Below are 8,699 nucleotides of genomic sequence, written 5' to 3' on the forward strand. Positions count from 1 at the left end.
GAGCACATCATCCCTAAAGGCTTGGAGCCTGATTAACTGATGAACTGTGATTCAGCTGGGTCACCTGTGCAGCTCCTCGCATCACTTATTTTATAGAAAATTTAAAGGTATAATCTGTAGGAATTACCTCCATCTAGCGGTGCGGTTGCATATCTGAATGTATTCTTCTTGATGTTGCATTCAGGTGAAATCGGGCAGACGTCAGACAGACGCTGCATGTAACAGAATAAACAAGCGTCTATGTAAACAAGTGGTCCGCCAGCACGAGGCAAAACAACACAGGCATGACAATATGTTGTCATGGTGATGTGGTATTGTTTTACCGTCTTTCTCTGGTGGAGTAAAATGACATCCGGTTGGTTTGCCGACGGCCGTCTGCCTGACTGCACCTGAATGCAACACCAGTGCCTCCGTCCTTCCTCACACTACACAGTGGTGACAGTTTTAACAGGCCGAGCCCACAGCTCCGCTCAGTTTCCATGGTTACCTACGGTCACGCTGCCACTCAACGTAAAAAAGGCGATGCAACATGGCCGCCTCGGTTCGGTGCGTCGCCCACTTATGTATTTGTAACGACTTGTAACAACTCATTCTAAGGTACCAGAAAGCTTTTATTTGTATGCGGGTGTGATTCAACTTCAGTGAAATACGTATTTATCAAAGACATATTTGATTTTTGCTAATAAAAAGCCAAATAAGTTACACACTGGGGCTTTAACTCTGGGATGCATGAAAGTTTTTCACCAGTGACTTTTTTTTATTATAATTTCAACAGATTTCTATTTCCACACGGAGGTCAGTGAACTCCCAGAGGAAATATTCAGACGGCCTGGAGAGTTGTGAAAGTGTTTTAAGAAGGCCAGCGTGTGTGTGTGTGTGTGTGTGTGAGGGAGGGATGTGTGTGTGTGTGGGGGTGCAGGGTTGGGGGGGTTCTATGGAAACCAGCCCCGCCTGTTCTCAGCATCGATTGTGGAGGTGTAAAACCTGGCAGCCGTCCCCAGTTTCACTCTGAGTGAACAAAGACTCGTTTCATCACCGCGCTGTGGAAACTGTTCTGTTATATAATAAACCTACATATAGAAAAACTTATGATGTAATGTAATCTATTACACTATTTAAAGAAAAGCTCCCGGAGCCTCCTGCTCCTCTCTCTCATCACAGTTCATTCAATTTCCTCTCGTCACGTCTGACCGAGATGTTTTGTCCACATTGTCCGAGCTCCTGCAGGATGTTGCTCAGATTTTCCCGTCGGTCTGATCTGAATCCTGCAGCTTGTTGTTTTCTATTGTCTGTTTGAGTCGACACCGCTCCCACTTCACTCTGCTCTGAAAACCCCCGACCGCTCACATCATTAACATCTGTCTACTTTACTCTTAAAGGGCCTCGAGGTTTTTTTTTCCTACTGTCTGAAACTCTCTAAACCTGTCTCTCTGAGCTGTAGGAACCGTTCATTAGACTATATATATTATATACTACATAATAGCCTCAGTAACAAGTTTATATCTCTGTTTGTTCAACCAGCTGCAGCAGGAAGGAATAAAGATTCACAACAGAGGTTCAGTCGTTCACCTGTCACACTGTGAAACATCAACCTCACCTGTTCGGTCAAGTTCAACCTGCAGCAAAATACCTGAAATCTAGAGTCAACTCCTGTTGGTCGTTTCCCTCCGTCTCTGCCCCTCGTTTCCCCAGGAACAATTCTTTTTTCTTTCTTTTTTATTCATTTTCTTTATAGGAAGAATACAATACAATACAATACATATTCATTTATATAGCACATTTAATAAAAATACAACCCAAGTTGTCCAAAGTGCTGCACAATAAAACACACAAGCAAAACTAGTAACAATAAAACTAAATGGGATACAGGTCATGTACAGTAAAACATGCAATAAAACAAAATAACAATAAGTAAAATCTGTCAGTAGGCGTGCAGCAGCATTATGCCCAACCAGCAATCTGTGTATTAAAAACATGTCAATGCCAGCATACACATTCTGTATATGCGCCAACTGGGCACAAGACATACAACATAACATGACAAAGAGGAGGGTTTGGACATGAAGTAAGAAAGAGAGTAGAGTCAAGTCAACATTAGGAAGGAAGGCATACAGAGAAACATAAACATCCTGCTTGGAAATAGGGAAAAGCTTTTTCTGTTAAAGGGATAGTTCAACATTTTGGCAAATTGGCCCATTGCCATAATGCCTATAGTCACATAGCAGTAGGTTCGTTACCTTTAATTGTCGGTGCAAGCTATTTTTAGAACGGTGGAGCTGAGCGGCAGGCTGCTCAGGGCTACGCTATGGAGGCTAAGGGAATTTCTTGGTTTTCCTCATCAAACTCATCAAATACACAACCCCAACAACTCCAAAAGGCTGTCGTGGACAAGTTGTGAGCTGCACAATCACCACGCTATGAGATAATAATGGAATGTTACGAGACGGAGCCGTTTTAGAGGTAAATTCATGCAAAACCGCTGATGCACGTTGCGTTCAGGGACAGTTTTTCAGCAAGCAGACTCTGTATTTACCCTCTATTTACCTCTAAAAATACAAACAAATTTTCTCACTTGACAAATTCATCCTGAGATGATTGGATGATCTGTCAGATTGGACCCTCTGCAGGGCCGGTTCTGGCCCACGGGCCGCATGTTTGACATCCCTTTGTTAGTGGGATTGACGATAAGCTGAGTTTGTTTGGTTTATTACAACGTCAATATCGCATTGTGAATCTGAATAATTTATTCAAGGGTTTCTGTACCTCTTTATTTTATTTTGAAAAGCTATCTGTAAGTCTGTGCATCTTCCGGTTTTGTTTGAAAGTAGCTATTTAGAAGTTACAGTTTCATATTATTTTATATTATGTAACCTTTTGAATTTGATTTAATTATTTCCGGTTTATGACCTGTCGTCACCTGTTGTCATTCTTATATAAAAACAAAAGAAGACAAAGGACAAACACGAGTTATAGCATTTGTGTGCTTCCTGTCAAGCCTTTTCGGAGGGCTAAATTTTGAAAAACCGAACAATGGTATTGATCATAAGGACTGTTAGACAAGGCAATTTTTTTTTTAACAAACAGTTTGTCTCAAAGGGCTTTACATGGCATCATAACAACATCCTCTGCCCTTAGACCCTCACATCCACTGAGGAAAAACTCCATGGAAAAAACTTTTAAAGGGACAACGAGGAGTTTTGGAAAAGCGTTTTCTCACTACATTTATGAGCCTCCGCGCGCACCGTACATTTCTTTGACCGGCGCAAGACAGACTCATGTTTTCATTCATCAAGAATTAAAGTCAGAGGTTCAAAGACGATCACATACTGTCGTAGTTCCGACCATAAGCGGCAATTCTGCTGTGTTATTCTCATAACTCGCCGCAAAACCGAAAGTAAAGAAAGCTGGTCGGCTCGCCCAGCATTTCCGCCACCACTAATAATAACAAAATAACCATAGAGACAAAACTATATATTTATCGAAAATGGGCCCATTAACAAGTGTGGGCAGCGGAGATTCATCCACATTAACGTGAGACTTCTTTATAACCAAATAGAAACTCCTCGTTGTCCCTTTAATCATGTCCTCAGAAACACTTCCTGTTGTTTTGTGAGTTCTTGTCAACTTTATGATGAAGTTGTTTTCTGAATTTGTTGCTTGTTTTGTGTCCTTCCTTGTGTGTGTGTGTGTGGCGCTGCAGTGGTTTGAGCCCTCAGGGCCACCGTAGATCGCTAGTGTAGATAACCACACAGTGTGTGAGTGATGAGGGGCTGGGGCTGCAGACATGTGTGATCAAGCCATGAGCAAACACTTCTCTGTCACCGAGCTGAGCCGCTGAGACTTTTGTCCGTTATTGATGCGTGAGGCGAGGCTGATAACACGTCTGATCAGACATGTCCACTTCTCTGCAGGAATGTTCCACACGGCAGCAGCAGCATTGTTGTTTCTGTCTGACGACGCGTTTCTGGGATTAAAACTCTGAACTATTTCAACTGTCAGCAAATAAACAGAGTTTCAACAGCCACGGGACAGATAAGACTGACCTCAGGTCAGATGTTGGTGCAGCTCAGGGAGTGGGAGGGTTTTCATTGGCCTATGCTCTCCACATTCTCTGTTATAAACTGTTTTCTTGTCTGTAACAACATCTATTGCACGTTTGTCCGTCCTGGGTGAGGGATCCCTCCTCTGTTGCTCACCCTGAGGTTTCCCCTGGTTTTCCCTGTTAAAAGGGTTTTCCATGGAGTTTTTCCTCAGTGGATGTGAGGGTCTAAGGGCAGAGGATGTTGTTATGATGTCATGTGAAGCCCTTTGGAGTATTAGGGCCAGCCAAAAAAAAAAAAAAATCCGGCACAAGGGAAAAAGAAAAAATCAGGCAAAAAAAAAAGGCCTATCCTGTATAGTATTTGTATTTGTAAATACTACAGGAGGAGGCAGAGACCAGCAGTGGTCTAGTCACGGAGGTGTCTCCAGTCACGTTTAGTCACGCTAAATGTTAGCTCATATAACATCTCTATGTAACTTATTAATATAAATTGTGTGTGTGTGTTTGTTTTGGGGGGGGGGCAGCCATAGATTGGGGGACAGCAATGAAGAACATGCATTGCTGATTGCTGTACGTTAGCAGCAGGGGTTGGACACGGAAGTGATTCGTGTGCCGATTCTGAAGTAGGACTACCGCTTAAGTTTTCTTGTTTTCATTGTCGTACTCCGGCATTGAGTCAAAGTTAATCGGCTTTATTGTTCACTTTTATGGCGCTGCAGAGTTTGGCAGCCTGTCTGTCACTCTGCTGCTGTCATTGAGCCGACAGTCGCTTGTCGCTTTGTCGCTTTGTCGCTTTGTTTTGGTATGTGGTCAAGCCTCTGCAGTTTTTTTTTTTTTTTTTTGCCTGACCTTTTTTTTTTTCTTGTGCTGGATTTTTTTTTTTTTTTTGGGCTGGCCCTAATACTCCTTCGTACCTTTGAGACAAACTGTTTGTAAAAAAAAACGGGCTATACAAATAAAATTGCCTTGCCTTGCTTTCTGCATGAGTGTGTGTGTGATTTTCCTGAGAAAACCAGATAAAGACTTTCCTTGGAGAGAGATTTTCAGATTAAAAGCCTCTGTCTGACTGAGCAGCAGCGATTTATCTTTTTGTTCTGCAGCTTTAACTCGTTTCTTTTCTGTTTAATCCTTCAACCGTGGCGTCTGTCAATCTGCTCATTGTCTGTTGAGTGACTGACCTGCTTCATCTCTGCTGCAGGATGAGTTAATCACCGTTGGCACGCTGATCTGATCAAAACCAAACGACATAGACTATCAGATCTCTGCAACGTACGTTCAATTTACTGAGAATTTGACTAAATTCATTGAAACCAATAAATACGGTGGCCCAGAGAGCTCAAACTCACTCAATGATCCAGAGTCAGTGAGTTTATTCCCTGACTTCACCCTGCAGTACAGATCTACACAATTAACACAAATATGACTTAAAGGGGTAGTGCAACATTTTGGTAAATTGGCCCATTGCCATAATCCCTATAGTCATAGCAGTATAGGTTCGTTACCTTTAATTGTCGGTGCAAGCTATTTTTAGAACTGCGGAGCAGAGCCGCGAGCTGGTCAGAACTACGCTACGGAGGCTCATGGGATTTCTTGGTTTCCCTAATCAAACTCATCAAATTCATGCAAAACCACACCTTCAGGGGCAGTTACGGTCTCTGTATTTACCTCTAAAACAACTCTGTCTTGGTAACGTTCTGTTATTATCTCATAGCGTTTGATGAGGGAAACCAAGAAATCCCATGAGCCTCCATAGCGTAGCTCTGAGCAGCTCACGGCTCTGCTCCGCCTTTCTAAAAAATAGCTTGCACCGACAATTAAAGGTAACAAACCTACTGCTATGACTATAGGGACTATGGCAATGGGCCAATTTGCCAAAATGTTGAACTATCCCTTTAAATTATTCTTATGTTTCAAATCAAATTACTTAAAGCAGAAGTAAGTGGTCCGGTCGTTTTCGCTAATGCTGCGTTCCAGGCAGGCTTTTGAAATCGTAAATTACAGCTTCAAGTCACAACTTACGACTTTGTAGCGTTCCAGGCAACCCACTCGTGTTTTTCCGACCTGTTTTACCGGTGAAAGTCACTATAACGGCCACTCGTAACTTCCGACCGGTGAACTCGTACCAGATCGAACTGGTACGACTTCACAGGTCGGAAAAATACGAGTTTCCTTGAACGCACCATAACAGTCCTCGTCCCTACGTCACCACATTCACGGCGTTCCTTGGCTGCACACACAGCCCTGCATGCCGTTCTCTCCCCTCATTGGATAAAAACTGTAGGATACGATAAATGTTTTCTCCTCGACTCAGAGCAGAGCAGAGTGACTGACAGACCCGTGTTTCAGTCCAAACACTCTATGTAAGTGATTGCTGTCGGAAGATATAACTATTTAAGACTTATATTAACACAAATATATCACTTACTTCTGCTTTAATGAACGTAGAAATATATAATAATTCTCTCTAATGGCAGCTACAGGTACTAAGTGTTCAATATAGACGAATATACAGTAGTTTCCTTCAAACCTTCATTTGAAAAGTTGAACATCAAATATTAAACACCGACTTTAACAACCGGTGTGACCTGGCTCATCTCCACTGAGCAGAAGTGGGACACAGTCGTTAGATCCTGTTAGATCAGATCAATCAATCAGTCTGTCAATCAGGCTGTGATTGAAGTGATTGGAAATCAGCCAGAGACACGCCCGAGGTTCAGGGGAAGCGAGTGACGGCTGCTGCGCCTTAAACCTCCCAGGTGTTTAGACGCCTTTTCACAGGTGACAAATAACCAGTGTTACAAAACCTCCAGGTAAATCATCAGGTGTTGAGAAACAATTGATAAAACCACAGAGACATGAAGCTGCTGCTTCGTCTTCGTCACCAACCTGAACCGATAATAACGGAGCGCAACGGGATAAAATCCTCGTTAAAGACCAAAACCAGAACCAACTAGGCCTACATCATTTATTTCTGCTCATGAGTTTTGGTTTGTGATGTTAACACCGTAAAACTGAATCGACAAAAGTCTCAATGAGCTGGAGGCCATTATTTAAAAAACCCATTAAGATTAAGAACAAGTACAAACAATCATTAAAAACAATCATGTTAATAATGTTTAACACAGTTTGATGGATGTGTTGACTTGGGAACTTCCACTGTGGTCCAGCTCTAAACTATTTAATTAAATGTGTTTATATATTTTATGTTTGACTGTTTTAAATAGTGTAAACCATTTTATTATAGTTTAATTTTTAATACTTTGTTTTCATGTTCTCTGTTCTCTCTGTTTTAGTGTTTAATTATTTAATTGTTTTACCTTAAATGTTTCCTCACTTCCTCGCTTTTTATAGTTTGTTTTCGGTCATTTATTGATCTGTTTGTAAATGTGTGTGATTATTGCTTTTATTCTGTATGATTGACTGATTGATTGAAGGTGGGGTCAGCAGCAAAGTGTTGATATGTTAATAATGATAATAACAGACTGTGAAGGTCACACCTGAATCATCGACCTCTGGCCTGAAAGTCCAACCCTAATTTATAGTGAATTATTTAACATTAACTCATGTGCACTTCAAACTTACACATTTTCATCTGTTTTTGTTTTTAATTAAAAAGAAAAAAACTCGTAAAAGAAATTAATTTATAATATTCTCAGCCATTTTATCAGGGGAAAAAACCAAACTCATCTCAATGTAAAACAAATCTCTGATCCGGGTCTCATTAGCTAGAGCTAGACTGGCGCTGTAATGGCGACAGGTGGAGAGCGTCTCCCGCTGTGCATGGCCTACGTGATTCGTGTTTTTTTGTGCTTTCCTGAATGAAAGTGTCGAAGTGGGTGATTGATCGGACCTTATGAATGTTTTCCCCTTCTGAATGTGGTCTTGTATTTGAGATCAGATCTTGCTAAGAACTCTTTTTCACGATGAGACTGCTGGTGACACTGCTGCTGCTGCTGGGGACAAAGGAGCTTCTAATAGCCCTCTCAGAAAGTCGCGGAGGAGGCGAGATGCTGCGGTACAGCCGGGATGACCTGCTGCTACTGCAGCACATGGATTACTCCGTACCGGACCTGTACGACTGTGGATCATTGCTACTGAGACAACGTGGACCGGGCCGTGCTCCGACAAGGAAGCGGGGAAGGAGGGGTGGAGTGAGGCAGAGGCTGAAGAGACTTACCGGTAAACGGAGGAGCCCGCCTCTCCCCTCAATCATTCTCGCAAATGTTCGCTCCCTGCGGAATAAACTAGATGAACTACAGGCAAACATCACATGTCAGTGGGCTTACAAGGAAGCCAGCCTGATCTGCCTCACAGAGACCTGGCTGGATAACACGATCACGGACTCAGAGCTCTCGCTGGACGGATTCGGGTCTCCACTGCGACTGGATCGGGACAACGTGAGTAGCCAGAAGAAACATGGGGGCGGGTTGTGTGTGTACTTTAACAATGACTGGAGCAGAACTGCCTCTGTCAAAGACTCCTGCTGTACACCTGACCTGGAGCTGCTCGCAGTGTCATTCAGACCAAAGTATCTCCCTCGGGAGTTCGGTCAGCTGGCTCTAGTACTTGTTTACATCCCGCCCTCTGGCAACGTCACACGCGCGTCAGAGGCTATTGCTGCGTGTGTCCATCAGATTGAATGTGCATCTCCGGATTC

Source organism: Trachurus trachurus (assembly GCF_905171665.1).
Source record: "Trachurus trachurus genome assembly, chromosome: 11".
NCBI lineage: Eukaryota > Metazoa > Chordata > Actinopteri > Carangiformes > Carangidae > Trachurus > Trachurus trachurus.